Source organism: Bos javanicus, chromosome 23, assembly GCF_032452875.1.
Source record: "Bos javanicus breed banteng chromosome 23, ARS-OSU_banteng_1.0, whole genome shotgun sequence".
In the NCBI taxonomy this organism is placed as follows: Eukaryota; Metazoa; Chordata; class Mammalia; order Artiodactyla; family Bovidae; genus Bos; species Bos javanicus.
In genome coordinates, this window is record NC_083890.1 from 48815318 (window position 1) to 48834049 (window position 18732).

General features: G+C 50.1%; 1 long non-coding RNA gene across 1 annotated transcript; it reads left to right on the forward strand.

The window, feature by feature from the left end:
- Positions 1-2494: 2494 nt before the first annotated feature.
- Positions 2495-15852, forward strand: LOC133236747 (uncharacterized). Its single transcript, XR_009733012.1, has 2 exons — positions 2495-3072; positions 14705-15852. It is a non-coding gene; the product is annotated as an uncharacterized LOC133236747 (long non-coding RNA).
- Positions 15853-18732: the final 2880 nt, after the last annotated feature.

Genomic DNA, 18732 nt, shown 5'->3' on the forward strand with positions numbered 1-18732 from the left:
TGCTGTGCTGTTGACGCTGTGATTGTGGTCACCTTAATTTCTCTTTCTCATCTTTTGTTGTTAGTGTTTAGGAATGCAAGAGATTTCTGGGTGGCCACCTCTGATCTCTGCATAGACACTGGCCAGTGCCACGGAGCCCTGGGTCATGGCTGCACACACACGGGTCATGTTCCTCCTCCTGCCTGTGGCTGGCGTCTCTCCTTCATCCTCCTCAGCTCTCAAGGGCTCTCTCAGGTCTCCCCTCGGGGGGCTCCTGGGTGAATGTCTGCCATTGATGGCATTTCCCACGTGGAAGGAAAAGTTCTAGCCATCCTGACCCCAGATCAGCAGCACTCTCCCCAAGTTCTGCTTTTCTCTCTTTTTGCATCATCTGGCTCAAATTTTCTGCTCTCTTAACATTTTCCCAGCTTGTTGACATTTTTACAGTGGGTAAAACCTTATTATTTCACTATTAGTCAGTAAACGGGAATGATTTGCTTTTTCATTGGATCCATGTTGCCAAGAGTGTTACATTAATTTCTAGCACGTTCTAAGTGACCGAGTCCTGATAAGCGACTTAACACAGTGCTTCTATGTCTGTATCCAAGCAGCTGGTGGTGGGGTTGCTACTCGGACAGAGATGCCCACTTACAAGGATGCATCGGGCAGTCGACCCTGCCGTTAATGCTTATTTCATCCGTGCAGTTTTTATTTCTCCTTGCAATTATGGCTTTTATTTGTTCTAATTAAATAGGAGCCTTGTTCAGTTCAATGGATTCCTCATATAAAAAGACTGAAAGAACCTCCCCCTCCTCCTGCCCTCGAGCTGGAGGCTGAAAACAGATGCTGCTTGAACCAGGGAGTTAAAAACTGCACTTGTGTGACTGAGGCTGTGACATATGTGCAGGAACAGCTGAGGGGCTTCCTTGTGGGCCTGTGTGGAGCCTGTGGGCCAGGCGAGGAGGGCCTTGGGCCATCTGGGTTCCCTGTCCTTGGGAGGCTGAGACTGGCACCACTCTGGTCCCTTTTTCCCTCTCTCTCCTGGAGCCTTTCTTCATTAAAAAATTTTTTTGTAAGGATTTTTTTTTTTTTTTTAATGTCAGTTCAGTTCAGTTGCTCAGTCCTATCTGACTCTTTGCGACCCCATGGACTGCAGCACACCAGACCTCCCTGTCCATCATCAGCTCCCGAAATTTACTCAAACTCATGTCCATTGAGTCGGTGATGCCATCCAACCATCTCATCCTCTGTCATCCCCTTCTCCTCCTGCCTTCAATCTTTCCCAGCATCAGGGTCTTTTCCAATGAGTCACTTCTGTGCATCAGGCAGCCAAAGTATTAGAGTTTCAGGTTCAACATCAGTCCTTCCAATGAATCTTCAGGACTGATTTCCTTTAGGATGGACTGGTTGGATCTCCTTGCAGTCCAAGGGACTCTCAAGAGTCTTCTCCAGCACCACAGTTGAAAAGTATCAATTCTTCAGCGCTCAGCTTTCTTTATAGTCCAACTCTCACATCCATACATGACTACTGGAAAAACCATACTTTTGACTAGATGGACCTTTGTTGGCAAAGTAATGTCTCTGCTTTTTAATATGCTGTCTAGGTTGGTCATAACTTTCCTTGCAAGGAGTAAGTGAGTACTGTAAGTCTTTATTGAATTTGTTACAGTATTGCTTCTGTTTTCTGTTTTGTTTGGGATCCTATCTCCCCCACTAGGGGTCAAACCAGCACCCCTGCATTGGTCCCAAAGTCCCAACCACCAGAGCACCGGGGAGGTCCCTCCTGCAGTGGGGACTCCCTCCTGCAGCCCTCCTTACTCTCCTGCAGTGCTTGGTTCTTGCTGGCACCTGGATTACTCCCAGGACTGGATCTGTAGATGCCCTCCTCTTTGGGGAGCCTTGTTGCAGATAACGATAAAATGCAAATAGGAGATGGTCATGGAGCATGTGGGGTAGATGAGAGCATGGAGAAGGTCAGGCTGATCACTGGAGGTGTCTCTGGGGAGGGGCACAGAGGGGACCAGCAGGAGCTCTGGGAAGGACCAGGCGGCAGGAAGGGAGTTGGAGGAGCAGCCAGGAAGGCAAGGCTGCTGGGGGCGCGGGTGCACGGGCCATGAGAACAGAGAGGGGATGGGGGTCTTGGAAGCCTGGAAGAAGCAGATTTTGAGAAGGCACAGTGATGAGTCAAGACTGTAGACAAGTCAGTAACTGTAGACAGTTATTAAGACAAGCAGTAAATTGTCCACTGTGTGTGCGTGTTAGTCGTTCAGTCGTGTCCACTCTTTGCGACCCCATGGCCTGTAGCCCACCAGACTCTTCTGTCTGTGGGATTTCCCAGCAAGAATACTGGAGCAGGTTGTCATTCCCTTCTTCCGGGGATCTTCCCAACCCAGGGATCGGACCTGGGTCTCCTGCACTGCAGGTGGATTCTTTACCGTCTGACTACCAGGGAAGCCTGTTAGATTTAAGAGTTCAGCGCTAACTAGTGCTGTCATCAGAGCTGGTTGGAAGGAAGAGCTGGGGCTGGGAGCCAGCCTCTATGAAGCTGGAAGGCAAGCACCCAAGACAGCAAGTGAAGCCACCTGTAGGGAATTTGGGGAAGAGAGATGGGGCGGAAGCTGGGGAGCACACGGTGTGGAGAGGGGGTCTCTGTTTGCCTGGTTCTGCTTGGAGTCTGGCGTGAGATTCACTTCACTTTCAAGACAAGTGCTGTTGGGGGACAGCCCAGCCTGCCTGCCATCGCCCTGTGGATATTTCCGTGCTCATGATGGAGACTGCTGGTGTGTCCTCTCAGAGTCATCCTGTCGCTCCGAAGGTGTGTCTGCAGGAAGGTCACCGGGGCTGCGAGAAGGCCTGGGTGGTAACCGACCCAGGGAGCGTCCACTTTCCAAGTCCAGCCCCGCCGCACCCTGGCGAGCTGGCTCCTGTCCTGCGTGCACTTCTACGCCCTGTGGACTCACCTCTTCTCTTGGCCAGGGGGCCAGCTCCAGGTCCCCGTCCCGTTGGTGAAAGTGTTTTGTGTGATTCCTCCTGTTGCCTGGAGAACACTTTTCTCTTTTATTATTGTTTTGGTTTTAACCGGAGAGAATGTGGGTAAGGAGGCCAAGGGGCTGAGGGGCGAGGGAGGGAAGGGGAGTCAGGGAGGGGGGTCTGGGAAGGGGAGGCCGAATGGGGTCAGCTTGCAGGTGAAAGCCAGGGTCAAAGGTTAGGAGTGGGGAGGGAGGGGGACAGGTGTGACCCTGGGCAGGAAGTCCAGGGACCCCACGGTGGGCTGCTGCTCAGTAGGAAGGCGGCAGGATCACCGGAAGAGGAGGCAAGAATGGATGGAAAGCTCTGTGGTTTGGCTCTTGTGGGGGCCGAGAGGAGCCGGGCAGGGACCAGGGGGGCAGTTTCCTCATCCTGCTGCCTGGCGAGAGGGACGGTGTAGTCACGGCGACCCTCACACCAATGGTCTGGAGTTCCCTCCATCAGTACTGTGAGGATGTGGGAAGGAAGGCTATGTGCGGGGGTCGGAGCGGGAGCTCAAGGTAGGAAGGCAGGTGAGATGAAGGGCCAGGGGCTGGGGGAGCAAAGGGTCGGGGCCTGAGCCCTCCCCCAACCCCGTGATTCCTGGTCCTCCCCCTTCCCCACCTGCCCCAGCCTCGTCCCCTGGAAACCAAATTCATTTCACTCCCTGTTTTATCCGGAGATTGGCCTTCAGGGTCATCTACACGTGGAGCGGTGGGCGTGGGGGCTGGTGACGGGTCAGTGTAGGTGCATCAGGGGTACCGGTGTGCTGCCGGGTGTCGGAGGTTGAAGGTGGGAAGGCTGTCAGTTTGGGGGTGGGGGCCACGTGGGAACAAGACCCTACTGTGATGAGCCGGGAGGGGAGGTGGGCAGGCAGGTTGGGGGTTGCGAGTGGGCTTACTCATAACCCCTACCACACCAGTCCTTAATCGGCTTTATTTTTAAGAGCAGTTTTAGGTTCATGGCATAATGGAGCAGAAAATACAGAGATTTCCAAGATCCCAGATGCCCCCATGCCCACGCTCACTTCCCTCACCGTCAACGTCCCCTCCCCTTCACGTGTTCGTCCGTTCAGAACGTTAAGCCCTATTTCACTTGCTGTACTTAGCGAACCACTTCTAACAAGTTGACAGTGATGGAAGGGAGATGCGTAGCTCCCTAGTCCAGATTACCGAGGGCGACCCAGCCTCCGCCTTGACCTTGCTCAGGGGAAAAGAGTTGCCGTGCTGTGAGGGCCCTTAGACAGCCCCGTGGCTGGATCCATGGGGAAAGAAACCAAGGCCTCCAGCCAAGAGCTCCGTGAGTGAGTCCAACTGAGGGACCCAGTGGAGCTGGCAGTTGACCAGTCCCAGCCAACGGCTCAGGAGAAGCTCTGAGCTGGGATCCCCCCGCCAAGCTGCTCCCAGATTCCTGACCCTCGGACACTGTGAGATAATACATGCTTATTGTTTTAAGTCCTAAGTCTTGGGGTGATTGGTTATGCAGCAAGAGATAATGCATATAGTACCTTTCATTTCATTCTGATAATACATGCTTATTGTTTTAAGTCCTAAGTCTTGGGGTGATTGGTTATGCAGCAAGAGATAATGCGTATAGTACCTTTCATTTCATTCTGATAATACATGCTTATTGTTTTAAGTCCCTAAGTCTTGGGGTGATTGGTTATGCAGCAAGAGATAATGCATATAGTACGTTTAATTTCATTCTGATTAGCACTTTGTCTATGACCTACTCTGTCAAGTCTGCTTCTTCCTGGCTCTCTCCATCTTTCTCCCGCCACTGGGCTGGCTCCTCTCGGGACTGGCAGTGGAGTGGTCGTCTTCCCTACGCTGCTGACTCTGCTTGCTGGTTCTGAGGTCTCTTAGTCTTCCTTCGGCCTCCTTTCCTTTTTGTAAAAGAGTTTATTTAAACATATATTTTTAAAATTGAAGTGTAGTGAATTCACAGTGCTATATTAGTTTCAAGTATACAACAAAGTGATTCCGTTATATACATGTATGTGTTCCGTCGCTGAGTCATTCTGACTCAGTCACTCTGTGACCCCATGGACTGCTGCATGCCAGGCTTCCCTGTCCTTCACTATCTCCTGGAGTTTGCTCAAATATATGTATTTGTTTTCAGATTCATTTCCCTTATAGATGATAGACTGGAGTTCCCTGTGCTACGTGGTAGATTCTTGTTGTTTGTCTATTTTATATGCGGTAGTGCGTATGTTGGAGAAGGCAATGGCACCCCACTCCAGTACTCTGGCCTGGAAAATCCCATGGACGGAAGAGCCTGGTGGGCTGCAGTCCATGGGGTCGCTAAGAGTCAGACACGACTGAGCGACTTCACTTTCACTTTTCACTTTCACGCATTGGGGAAGGACATGGCAACCCACTCCAGTGTTCTTGCCTGGAGAATCCCAGGGATGGGGGAGCCTGGTGGGCTGCCGTCTATGGGGTCGCACAGAGTCGGACACGACTGACGCGACTTAGCAGCAGCAGCAGCAGTGCATATATGTTAACCCCAAACTCCTAATTTCTCTCTCTACCACCACTCCCCACTATGTTCTTTGAAAGCCATGAGTTTGTTTTCTATGTCTGTGAATGTTTGTTTTGCATTATGTATTAGTTCCTTTGTATAATTTTTTTAGATTCCACATATAAGTGGCATCATAGGACATTTGTCTTTGTCTGAATTACTTCACTTAACTTGGTAATCTCTAGGTCCATCCCTGTTGCTGAAAACGGCGTTATTTCACTCTTCTTTGATGGTTATTTCACTCTTTTTTGATGGTGCGCAGCGTTCTGTTGTGTGCATGCACCACGTCTTCTTGTCTTACCCATCCATTGGCGATGGCCCCACGTTGCTCGCCTGTCTCGGTTGTTGTAAATAGTGCTGCCGTGGACACTGGGATGCGTGTATCTTTTTATATTAGCGTTTCCTCTGGATATATGCCCAGAAGTGGGTTGCAGAATCATATGATAGGTCTATTTTTAGTTTTTTCAGGAAGCTTGATACGGTTCTCCGTAGTGGATGCAGCAGTTTACACTCCCAGCAGTGTAGACGGGCCCTTTTTCCACACCCTCTGCAGCAGGCATTGTTTGTAGACTTTTACATGGTGGCCATTCTGACTGCTGTCACTTGGTTAGGCTTCCTTTTCTTCCTTTTTATTCTTTTCTTTTCCTGAAACCCATCAACCACTTAGGAAAAAGTCTGTGGGAGATAAAAATGTTTTTTATCCTGTGTGTATAAAAATACCTTTACCTGCTTTCATCCTTGTTCAGTTTTGTTGTTGTTCAGTCGGTAAGTCTGAACAACAGACTCTGAACTAACAACAACGGTAAGTCTGACTCTTTGCAGCCCCATGGACTGTAGTCCCGGAGGCTCCTCTGTCCATGGGATTCCCCAGGCAAGAACACGGGAGTGGGTTGCCATTTCCTTCTCCGGGGATCTTCCCAACTCAGGGATGGAACCCACGTCTGCTGTGTCTCCTGCCTTGGCAGGTGGATTCTTTAACTGCTGAGCTACCAGGGAAGCCCTGGTTATTGAATTCCAGATAGAATGTCATTTTCTCTTGGAATTTTGACGTCATTGATGGTCCTAGCCTCCAATGCCGTATTAGCTGTACCATTTTCATTCCTGTTCCTCTGTGTCCTTCCTTGATTTTCTCTCCTTGGGAGTTCGAGGGCCCTCAGTTTCCCTGGTATGGGGGAGTTTTATGATGATCCACCTTGTTGTGTCAGTTAGGATCCTGGAAGTGAGGAAAACCCAATTAAAATGTCCCCAACGACAAGTGGATTCATTCTCTTGAATAATATAAAAGTCCTTGGATAAGGTGGCTCTCAGGTTGTTTAACTCAGTGGCTCAATTACATCAGGAACCCTGGTTTTAGAAAAATCTGTTTGTTCTGCCAGAATGCTTCAGGTAGTTCCTTTTGTGGGCACAATACGGCAGTGGCTTATATTCCAGAGGCAGAAATTGGAATTACCTCGTCCTCTGACTCTTTAAAACTGTAGAATGGTTCCTACAATTAATCCCATCACTGGCAGACTTTCTATCAAGACCCCACATCCAAAATTAGGTGTTACGGCTCTTCTTAAATGAATCACTAGACAAGGGAAATACAGTTAATATGATTGTCTTCAACTAATCAAGGTTTACTCCCTGGAGCTGAAGATGAGGTTGGTCTTTCCTGACACCATGACTTTGCAGTGGAGGCTGAGGACTTAAATACAGTCTGAATCTTATTACAGGGAAGAATAAGGCAAGCGTTATTGGTGGGCAACCAAGATTGTCAAGTGACTGTGGGTTCTTCCGTCATTTACTGCGATGGAAACCCGGTGATCTGTCTTCTAAAAACTTGTCAAAGTCTCCCATCTGTTGATGTCCCCTCCTGTGTCCTTTGTCCTTGTGGGTTTATGGCATTTTATTCCTTTATTACCATTTTAATAGGGTTTATGAAGGGAAAGGTGAAAAATGTGTGTTCAGTCTCTCTTCGTGTTTGGAAGCCCCCAGCCAATGTTTCTCAAACTGGGAGCTGTATGGCCCCAGTCTGTATAGCCTATAGTGAGTGAGCTGTGTCTAGTGTTTTAACAAATGAAAGAGCGTAGAAAATGCCAGATGGTATGTATTGCACAGAGTGAGATTAAATATCGTTTCAGTCGAGTACGCCTATGTTGTGTGTCCTGGGAAGAGATGTGAAACATGTTTCTCCCTGCAAGTTGCCCACAAAACTACTTGGAAAGCATTAAAGAAGGGGCTTCCCAGATAGCTCAGTGGTAAAGAACCTGCCTGCCAATGGCTGGAGATGCAGATTTGATCCCTGCGTCAGGAGGATTCCTTGGAGGAGGAAATGGCAACCCACTCCAGTATTCTTGCTTGCAGAATCCCATGGACAGAGGAGCCTGGTGGGCTACAGTTCATAGGGTCACAAAGAGCTGGACACGGCTGAAGCGACTGAGCATGCACGCACTTTGAAGAAAGCTATTCTGAGCATTTTGTGCCCCACAATCCTATCTTACTTGGGTGGTTTTACGGGTACATGAGGCTCAGAGAACATAGCAAGTCCATCTGACTCCAGTGGGCATGAACTAACATGTGATTTATGCATAAAGACATGGTTCAGTTCCACAGAGTCACTCAAAACTCCATAGAAGTAAACGTGTTGCTGTTTTCATGTTACTTGTTTCTGTTTTCCCAAGGAAGAAACTGCGCTCCAGAAGTATCCTTGGCTGGAGCAAGGCAGCAGGCAGGTGGGCCTGAGAGGCTCCGGACACTGAACGTGGAGCCTGGCTGAGATCCGCTCCCCTCCCCCCGCCCCGTGGTCAGGGCTGGGTCACAGCCCTCCCTGAGTGTCCAGGGTAACCTCCGCAAACATCTCTCCAAAGGCTGCATTCCCCAAATGTTTGGAGAGCCTCCGACCAGAAGAGATGCTAGGCTTCCGCTGAGTTACATAACAAAGTACTAGGCTCGAGGTTTGGTTTCAAGGCCTATTTTTCACTCAACCTTGCCCTTCCCAGGCAGCTGTATTCAGCAAAGACTGATGGGTGTATTTCCTCCACCTAAACGTTTTCAAGAAGTGAAAACATCGCTCTGGGCGAGGTCAGCATCAACCTGAAAGCCTGCTCCCTGGGTCCCAGCCCAGGGCCGTGGGCGCCCCCACCTGTCGTGCTCACGGTGGCGCCGCCTCTTCTGCTTCCTTCCTGTGGCCCCTCGTCATTCCAGCCTAACTGCGTTTTCCACTTTCCAATTTTAAAATTCTTTTTTTTTTTTAATATCTTTGACATGGAAAAATCTTATCTAATTAAGGTGCCCAGCCTGATGTTTTGATATACATAGACGCTGTGGGGCTTCCCAAGTGGACGCAGGAGATGTAAGAGATGAGGGTTCAGACCCTGGGTGGGGAAGATTCCCTGGAGGAGGAAATGGCAACCCACTCCAGTATTCTTGCCTGGGGAAACCCATGGACAGAGGAGCCTGGCGGGCTACAGTCCATGGGGTCGCAAAGAGTCAGACACAACTGAACAACTGAGCAGAAGATAATATACACGTAGACACGGAAAAGATCCCAAGCTGATTGACACATCCCTCACCTTGACCTAGTTACCATCGTGTGTGTGTGTGTGTGTGTGTGTGTGTGTGAGGTGAGATGATTTCCTTTCAGCTCAGTCCTCTTTTGCAACTCTCAGGCATTCAGTACAGTATTGTTAGCAACAGTCACCATGCTGTATGACAAGTCTCTAGTTTTCTGTCCAGAACATACTCATCTTGCGTAACTGAAGCCCTGTGACCCACACCATGCCGTATCTCTCTCCGCTCCTCGCCAGCAGCCACTGTCTACTTGCCAATTCTGTGCATCGGACTATCATAGATTCCACCTGCAAGCAAAACCCTATAGTGTTTCTCTATGGCCGGCGTATTCCTCACAGCACAGGGGGCTCCAGGCCCACCCATGTTGTCACAGGTCCTGGCATCTCCTTTTTAAAGGCTGCATAGTTATTGTCTAACCTTGTTTCTGATGCCGAGGTGACCAGAGAGGCATGCACCCCAGTCCTTCTTCATTCCTCGCATCAAAAGACAACATTCTTTACTTCTCAATATTTAAAAAATTACAGCAGAAGGCTTGGAGTCCTTTTCTATATTGTCCAGCTTTTAAATTGCTGTCAGTGGGAAACAGTCTGAATACCTCGCCTGGCACTGTTGAAAGTTGGAAACCCTCCCGACAGCGTGAGGCTCCCGTTCAGTTCCAAGAGCGTCCTATTCTCAACGGTGTCACTTCTATAATTAGCCCGTCCCCGGCTTAGAGGCCGCAGCCCCTCTCCCCCTCTCCCTTGGATCATGGGATGGAAGGAGCAGGGGGGACGCGGGCCCAGAAGCTGACCCCAACAGGGTCCGGAACTGGAGGTGCTGGGGGTCCTGGCACCCTCATTCTTGCTGTGCTGCCGCTCAGGGCCTGTGCCTGCTTTTCAGTGCACGTGATTTGGAAAAAGACATGTGAACGGTGCTTGGAAAACGGTAATCGCTCCATGAAGAAATGGCAGGCACAGCAGCAAGCTGAACCACGGTGTGGTGCAGTGTGGGGACTGGCTGGATCTCTGGGAGGAGAGGAAATGGGAAAGGTGGAGGGATGGAGGAGGAAGTGATGCCCTGGGGCCTGTGCGGGGGGCTGAAACCTCGGGGCAGGGGCTTTGGTCCCCTGTCACCTGGAATCGGACGCTCCCTAGCCTGTTAGGGCGCAGCCTGTCCTTCGTGTCTTCCAGGCCCATGGCCACCTGGATCGGGCTGGCCAGGGGCTCGTGGGAAGAGACGGTCCCTGGGTTGCACAGACACCGCTGCTCCTGCCCCTGGTGACTTGGACAGAGGTCAGGGCTGAGCCGCGGCTCCGGGTTCTGCTTGTCAGCACTCCGGGCTCTCCCCTCAGGCCGGGTGCCCCGGGGGTCAGAAGGAGGGATGCTGGGAGTTCTTTGAGTGCAGAGCTGCTCTTGTGGGTACCCCAGAGCATCAGCTCCCGGCTGTCCGCGGTCCGTGGAAGGATAACCCGGCCCTCCCTCTCTGGGCTGAGAGCCGCGAGGCTGACACCCATCAGCTCGGAGCCTGGCGCTGCCCTTGGAACTGGGCCACCTCATAGATCCCACTTGGTGGGGTTGCACTTCCCTTCTCAGACCCAGCCAGGCCGCCAGCATCTGCCAGCCTCAGGGCGCTCCCCTGTCCTCTTGGTCCAGAAGGCTGAAGCACACTGGGACACATGATGCCCTCTCTGCTCGAGGTCCAGGCACTGAACTGGGGCCATGAGAGGCTGAGAAGCCCCTGAGACGCAGGCTCGTGGTGCGGGAGGTGTTGCTCTGCTCGGTGCCTGCGTTTCCCGGGTTTGTATGCCCAGCCTCTGCCAGGACATCTGCCTGGCTCTTCCCCGAGCAGTGTCTCCTGCACACGGCCTGGCTTGGAGGGATATTTCTCTGTCTCCTAGCCCAGCCCTCCCTCAAGTCTCTCTGACTTGTTTTTCTGCTGACTCGGGAACCCTAGTGCGCGCTCTCTTGAGATGCCCTGCCCTTGGAAGGGAAGCCGGCTCTAGTTATCCGTTAGCACATGCTGCCCTCTATCGGCTCTGGCTTCGAGTTCCCCGGCTCCCTTGGCAACAGCAGCCCCAGGCCTTCGTGGAGGGTCCACAGCGAGATTCCTTGCATGTAAGCAAGCTCTTTTCCTTCCCCCAGCGCCAAGGACCAGCCCTTGCTCTTGGGAGGGCCTGGGGGGAATGTCAAAGGCAGGCAGGCCTGGTGGGTCTGGCTGGGGGCTGGAGTGGGGAGTGGCCCAGTGTCTCACTGCCAGCTGTGAGATAACTGGAATTTTCTAGCTTAGGAGCTGGGACCAGCCTGTCTTACAGCCGTGCAGTCCACCTGCTCGCTGGCAGCTCCTTGCTGGGCCTAAACAGGGGAGAGCAGGGCCTCTGTGCAGCCAGAGTGGCTTCCTTCTCCTACCTTCTGGGGAGGGGGCTCCCCTGTTGGAGCCCCGAAAACCAACTCAAATGCTGAACGGCGGGTCAGGGAGGACACACACACCCCGTGAAACAACATCTCTCAAGCTCGTGTTTGAAGAACCTGCAGTGATTGGTTGAACATTGTCCAGTTCTGTTTCCAGGGGAGTCTGGTACCTAATCAAGGAAAAAAGTTCACAAGTGTGGGAGGAGAAACTGGGAAACGTTTTGGTAGCTGGCAAGCTTGTCTCCAGAGGTGATGGAAAGAAGCTAAAAGAGGAAAGAACTCTGTTTTCCTGCAATAAGCCCCAAATCTGGCAAAAGCAAAGCATCGTGCTTGAGCTTTGCTGCTCAGCAGGAAACGATGCGAAAGTGAGTTTTCATGAGTTTCAAGGTGTTATAGAGTGAAGCTCCTTAGGGGAAAAAAGACGCACTTCACTAGGAAGCAAAGTTTGGAGCGAGCCACCTTTAGCTTTCCTTAAATTGGGGGTGGTGGTCACAGAGGTTAATGTGCTAATTCCAAGGGAGCTGAAACCACTGTTTGGTGGGAGCAAACCACTGCTCTCTTCTGCCCTGGGGAGCGGGGACGGAGATCAGAAAGTGCAGGAGGAGGGGCCGAAATGTGAAATTATAAGGTTTCACGCAAAGTGAAAGTGAAGGTCGCTCAGTTGTGTCTGACTCTTTGTGACCCCATGGCCTGTAGCCCACCAGGCTCCTCTGTCCATGGGATTCTCCAGACAAGAATACTGGAGCGGGTTGCCATTTCCTTTTCCAAGAGATCTTCCCCACCCAGGAATCCAACAGACATCTTTACTGTCTGAGCCCTCAGGGAAGTCCAGTTTCCACGTGGGGTTCAGGCACCTCACACCTTCCGATATGGTCACTCTTTGTAGAAATGGAAAATAAACATTTTTTAAAAATTTATTTTCATTTTGAATTTTTATTTGGATCTCTAGCTGCAGAAACTCATCATCAGGAGACTCACCTTGTCCCACTCAACTGAAAAAAAAAAAAATGGACATGTTCCTTCTTTCTGAAAATCCTGAGCAAATTCTGAAAAAGATTAAAACAAAACAGGTTCCTTTCTTTTGACAGAACTGACCTGAAATTTGGGCCGTGTTCGTCTTTGACGCCTGACAGTGCTGATTCAGCCTCAGAGGAGCCCGGCATCTTTCTAAAAGTACTTAGGCACATCCCAGGCAGGCCAGACGGCAGGCCCTGCTCTGCCTTCTGGGAGCCTGGCAGGCAGGGGTTGAGCTCTGAGGGCCCCCTCCTCCTGGAAGCGGAGCTGGGTCTGCTTGGATATGTGTATTGTGCACTCCAAGATTTGGTTTGTTTTACAGCCACACTTCCCCTCAACCCTCCCTTCCCACCCTTCCGGCGTAAAGATGGTGTCATGAGACTTTGAGAGATGATCCATGCAGTTCCTCTTCCTTAACATTTCCTGCAAGGCCAGTTCCACCTGTCAAGAGAAGTGTTTTCCCAAAGCCAGGCCCCTGCTGAGCTGCAGACACGGCTCCCTGGTTTTATTTGGGTAACTGTCAAAGGTAAACAGAGGGCCCTGGGCTTATAGTGGTATTTAAAACACAAGAGTGTGACCATTTAAAGAATACCTCTAAGAGTTGTTGGGATTCCCGGCATTCCTTGCTTCACTGTAAGTGTTCTCACAGTGGTTGGGGAAGCCTCCAAGGTCTGAACTGGGGAACTGGCTGAAATGCCCACAGCAGGACCGGGACTCCTCAAGGTGTGAGTGAGACTCCAGCACATCTGAGATGACGGGCCCGCACCATCCAGGCGGGACTCGCATCTTCTTGGCTTTGCTACTTGGTGGGATCAGAAGCTTTTTACTTCTCCCAGCCTCCATCTGGGTCCTCCCTGGGCAGGGGGGGTGGCGGTGAAGATGTTGTGAGTGTCATTATAGAAGTTCAATGCTTAGATGCCAATTGGTAAGGATACCAGTAGGATTATCTTTTTAAAAGTCTGAATTAAAAGGACCCAAAGGAAATGAGATGTGGAACTGGCTTCCTCAAGCCCCGAGCCTCACCTGGGCTTGTGGTCATGTAAGGAAAGGAACTGGGGTAGAAGTAGAAATAGAAGCTTTGGGAGGAAGACAAGGAAACAGAGAGAGGAGAGCTAAGACCTTGTCTTCTGGAGCAGCTAGTTCCCATCACAGCTGGAGCCTGTGGAGGCGTGGGGAGGCCCTGGGGGAAGCAGCGGCTGAGGGGGCGTCTGCCCTGCCTGGGGATTCAGCCCGCCGCCATAGGACCTGACAGAGCCCTGGGCTTATGGTCTGGATCCCTGTGGAGAGAGGTCTTGGCTGGGAGCAGAAGAGCGGACTTGGGGGTGGGGGCGGACTGGGAATCAAGCCAAAGCTCCCAGTCTGCCAGGCGAGAGGGGCCTTGGAGCGCCAGCCAGTTAGCCGGTTAAGCGCCTGGTTAATGAGTGCACTGTGGTCAGGGCGCGCCTGGGGCTCCCTGAGTCCCCACACACTCGCTCCAGGCTCTCTGCACACCCAGGCCGTTCCCGCTCTGCTTGCATGACTCTGCTTGCTGAGCAGCTATTGGGGGAAGAGACCCCTGGGACAAAGTTTTCTAAAAATCTGATATTTGGAGGGGGGAGGGGCGATGTTCTCCTTGCTAACAGAAGTGGCAATGAAAACACAAAGAGGACTTGCTTCATGAACTTGGGAGCTCCAGAAGCTGTTAGGCAAGATATGGGCAAAAGTGAGTCGTCTCGTATGTCATTGCAGGCTTTAGGTGACCTTTCATCCCTGTGGCCTTTCCTATAGAATTGGGTTTTCATTGTTGCTCATGTAATTTCTTCTAACTTTTAAGTATATATGGGGGTAGAGGAGGAGGAATTGGCTGAAGGCATTTTACGATATTTTTAAAAAAATTATAAAAAAATGTATGCAGAAAAGTGCCCAAAGCCTAAATTCACTAACAGTTCACAATTGGAAAACACTCATGCAACCAACACTTCCGCTGAGGAACGGGACTTGCTCAGCCACCGGGAGCCCCCCTTCTCCCGAACCAGCCCTGGTCTCGCATCATACTTTAGTGCTGCCTGTTTTTTTCCCTTTTAAAAAAATTAGTCTTTAATTGTGGCGAAAGGCGTAAAACCAAATTTATCATTGTTATTGTCTCTAAGTGCCCAGCTCAGTGGCATGAAGTGCATTCAAACGGTGCGACCGTCACACTTTGCATCCACAGACCTCTTTTCATCCTGCAAACCCGAAACTCTGTCCCCATTCCCCCTCCCCAGCCTCTGGAGCCCACCAACCTGTGTCTGTGAACCTGCCTACCCTGGGACCCCGTGCATGGAGTCAGGCGGCGTTTGGCCTTTGGTGACCGGCGTCTGTCGCTGCGCGTGACGGCCTCACGCCCTCAGCAGTGCAGCCTGTGTCAGGGTCTTCTCTTCCTCAGGCTGACGGGTATTCCACTGTGCTGATACTCCTTTTGTTTACCCGGTCATCTACTGATGGACGCTCAGGTGGCTGCTACCTCTTGGCGATTGTGAATCAAGTCGTTATGAACATCGATGTGCAAATAGCTCTTAGAGACCTACTTTCAATTCTTTTGGATAATTACCCAGAGGTGGAATTGCTAAGTCAAGCGGTAATTCTAGCAATGGCTCAGACGGTAAAAGAATCTGCCTGCAGTGCAGGAGACCTGGGTTTGATCCCTCAGTTGGGAAAATCCCCTGGAGAAGGGAATAGTGATGCTTTCCAGTATTCTTGCCTGGAGAAGTCCATGGATGGAGGAGCCGGCCAGCTACAGTTCATGGGGTCACAAGGAGTCAGACACAACTGAATGTCTCCGCTGCTGCTGCTTCTAAGTCGCTTCAGTCGTGTCCGACTCTGTGTGACCCCATAGACGGCAGCCCACCAGGCTCCCCCGTCCCTGGGATTCTCCAGGCAAGAATACTGGAGTGGGTTGCCATTTTATGTGGTAATTCTATTTGTGAGTTTTTGAGGAACGTCCATACTGTTTTCCATGACTAGTTTTGCCCATTTTTATGTTGTTGTGGTTTAGTCACTAAGTCGTGTCTGACTCTTTATGACTCCACGGACAGTAGCCCGCCAGGCTCCTCTGTTCATTGGATTTCCCAGGCAAGAATACTGGAGGAGGTTGCCATTTCCTTCTCCAGGGATCTTCTTGAACCCGTGTCTCCTGCATTGCATGTGGATTCTTTATTGATGAGCCACTGGGGAAGCCCCTTTTAAATTTCTACACATGGAACTTTTCAGTACACACTGTTTTGTCTGGCTTTTTTCTTCAATTTTGTGTAGCTCAATTTCTGTTGCTATATTTTTAACAGACATCCAGGTTTGTAAGAAGCTATACTTGCTTTTTATTTGTCTGTATTTCATATTTTCCCATATCTTTTAAATAAATATGGTTGATTTATAATGTTGTGCTAATTTCTGCTGTACACACACACACACACATTTTTAAATAAGTTTTAAAAAAATAATGTATATTTTTTAAAAGTTCAGTTCAGTTCAGTTGCTCAGTCGTGTCCGACTCTTTGTGACCCCATGAATCACAGCACACCAGGCCACCCTGTCCATCACCAGCTCACCCTGTCCATCACCAGCTCCTGGAGTTCACCCAAACTCGTGTCCATCGAGCCGGTGATGCCATCCAGCCATCTCATCCTCTGTCATCCCCTTCTCCTCCTGCCCCCAATCCCTCCCAGCATCAGGGTCTTTTCCAATGAGTCAACTCTTTGCATGAGGTAGCCAAAGTATTGGAGTTTCAACTTCAGCATCAGTCCTTCCAGTGAATTCCCAGGACTGATTTCCTTTAGGATGGACTGGTTGGATCTCTTTGCAGTCCAAGGGACTCTCAAGAGTCTTCTCCAACACCACAGTTCAAAAGCATCAATTCTTCAGCGCTCAGCTTTCTTCACAGTCCAACTCTCACATGCATACATGACCACTGGAAAAACCATAGCCTTGACTAGACTGACCTTTGTTGGCAAAGTAATGTCTCTGCTTTTGAACATGCTATCTAGGTTGGTCATAACTTTCCTTCTAAGGAGTAAGCGTCTTTTAACTTCACGGCTTCAGTCACCATCTGCAGGGATTTAACATGTATATAATAAGAAATCAAAAGGCATAAGAAGCAAAAAACAAAGTGTTCCTGAATCACAAGCAGTTTGCCATTTGATGTGTCATTCTTTTTTAAAATATCCTTTTCCATTATGGCTTAATCACAGAATGTAGAATACAGTCCCCTGTCTTATTACGCTGTGTTTTTATAGGTAAATCCTTCCAGTCCTTCGGCCAACTGCCTAGCATTTTGTAAGGGTTTTCAGCGGGATAGTACCTTGCCCCCTGTGCTGTCAGCAGCAGGCCCTGCTGGACACGGGCGCAGGAGTTATGTCAGGATCTGTGCTCTGGGTCCCGTGTGGGGACGTCAGCTGCGCCTCTGCTTCTGCCGCTCTCACAGACCTCACAGCCTGAAGAGGCAGACGTCTCAGCAAGGACTCCTACCTGGTCTGTGAGCTGGGCCTGCTCCAGTGGCAAATATCCAATTTGAAGATCGATTCTACAGTTTTATGATGGAGTACTTTGATTAGCTGCTCAATTACCCTGGTGATAACCGACCACTAAATGTGATAAAATAGCTCCACGATTCCACACCTTGTCCCAACTGGATTTCTTCATGAGCCATTCCGCCTAACCCCCTCTCCAGCCCCCACCCCCCCCCAAGAAAACTGCTCTTGGAATCACAGGTTTGCAGAACTCCTGCAGCAGCTAGCACCTATGGATTTTACTGATTACTTCCCTTTTTTAAAAAAAACAAAAACAAAAACAATTTCTGCAGAAAGCTGAGTGAGAAAAATATTTTGTAAATCAGATATGTGAACCTCAGCTTCCAACAAGGTCCTTTTTAAACATTCCAGCAGGTTCCAGCAATGCTAAGTGAACAGGGAAGTGAGTCCTAATTGGGTCGGTTGGGGCCTGGCAGCTGCATAACAGTAAGAGTTTCCCAAGAGGAAGGCACTTCCAGGAATAGAACTGGGGGCCCGGAGGTCCGGCTGCCCCCTCCCTCGGCCGTCAGCTCTCCTTCCAGGCCCTCTGGGGGTCGGGCCCCGGGGTGTGGAGAGGGAGAGCAACTGTGATCTATTCAGGGGGAGTCAGGGGTCCTGGGCTGGCCTCCTCCTCTGACACTTTCCAGAAACGTGATAGTGAACAATTATCTTGACTGTACACGGTCTTGGCTTTCTCCACTTGTGGAAACAGCATAATTTATAGAGATCTTAAATTGCATGTTGCCATTTTTTTGGGGGTCTTCCTTCCCAGAAGGTCAAGTGTTTGAGCTCCTTATCACTCTGGAGGTTTGTGGTGCCGGATGGGAAGCAGAGTTTGCCTGAATGGAAACCCACCGTTGTGAATTTTATTTTGGATGCTTGAAGTCACTAAGGATAAAAGATAATGCTTGCTGGTACTCAGAGGAAGGGAGGTGTGTGTGTGCAGAGGAGGTCGGGGGGCGGGGGATGGCTAAGGATGGTGCTTTTTGTTTTGTTTTTTCAGTGAGAGGGAAGACTGCGGAGCTAAGGGAGAGCTTTGCTGTAGCCAGAGAAGAGCCGGGGGCAGGGCTTCCAGAAGGAGCCCCGAGAACGTGGTCCTGTCGCACTGCCAGCTCTCAGGAAAGGGCCACGCCTTGGAGTGCCATCCCTACACGCAGCATGCAGAGCCCGGCAAGGCACCAAGCAGCCCAGGGCGGCGGCCCATTGAGATAACCAGGCGGACAGACAATCAGCGGGGCCGCCTTGAGTGTTCTCTGCTTACGACTCTGGGGCCTTTACGTTTGGAACAACTGAAAGGAACTGGGGAGAGAAGTGAGAGTGGAAAAAAAAGGGCATCTTTTTTTTTTTTTTGAATTGCATCTTTTTTTTGCTGTGTTTTTAAAATTTTTATTTGAATTTAAATTTTAACTTGATTTATAATATTGTGTTAGTCTTCCACTTACAGAAGAGGGATTCAGTATTCCTGCAGATCTCATCCCATTATAGATTATTACAAAATATGGGTTATAATTCCCTGTGGTCTGCAGCAGATCACTGTTGTATCTCTGTTTTCTGTACCGTCATTTCTGTCTGCTAATCCCACGCTCATAATTTGTCTCTCCCTTTGGTATCCACAAGTTTGTTGTATATGTCTGTGAGTCTGCTTCTGTTTTGTATATACGTTCATTTGTAATATTGTTTAAGCTCCACATATAAGTGATATCATAGTATTTGTCTTTCTCTGTCTGACGTATCAGTAAGCATAATATTCC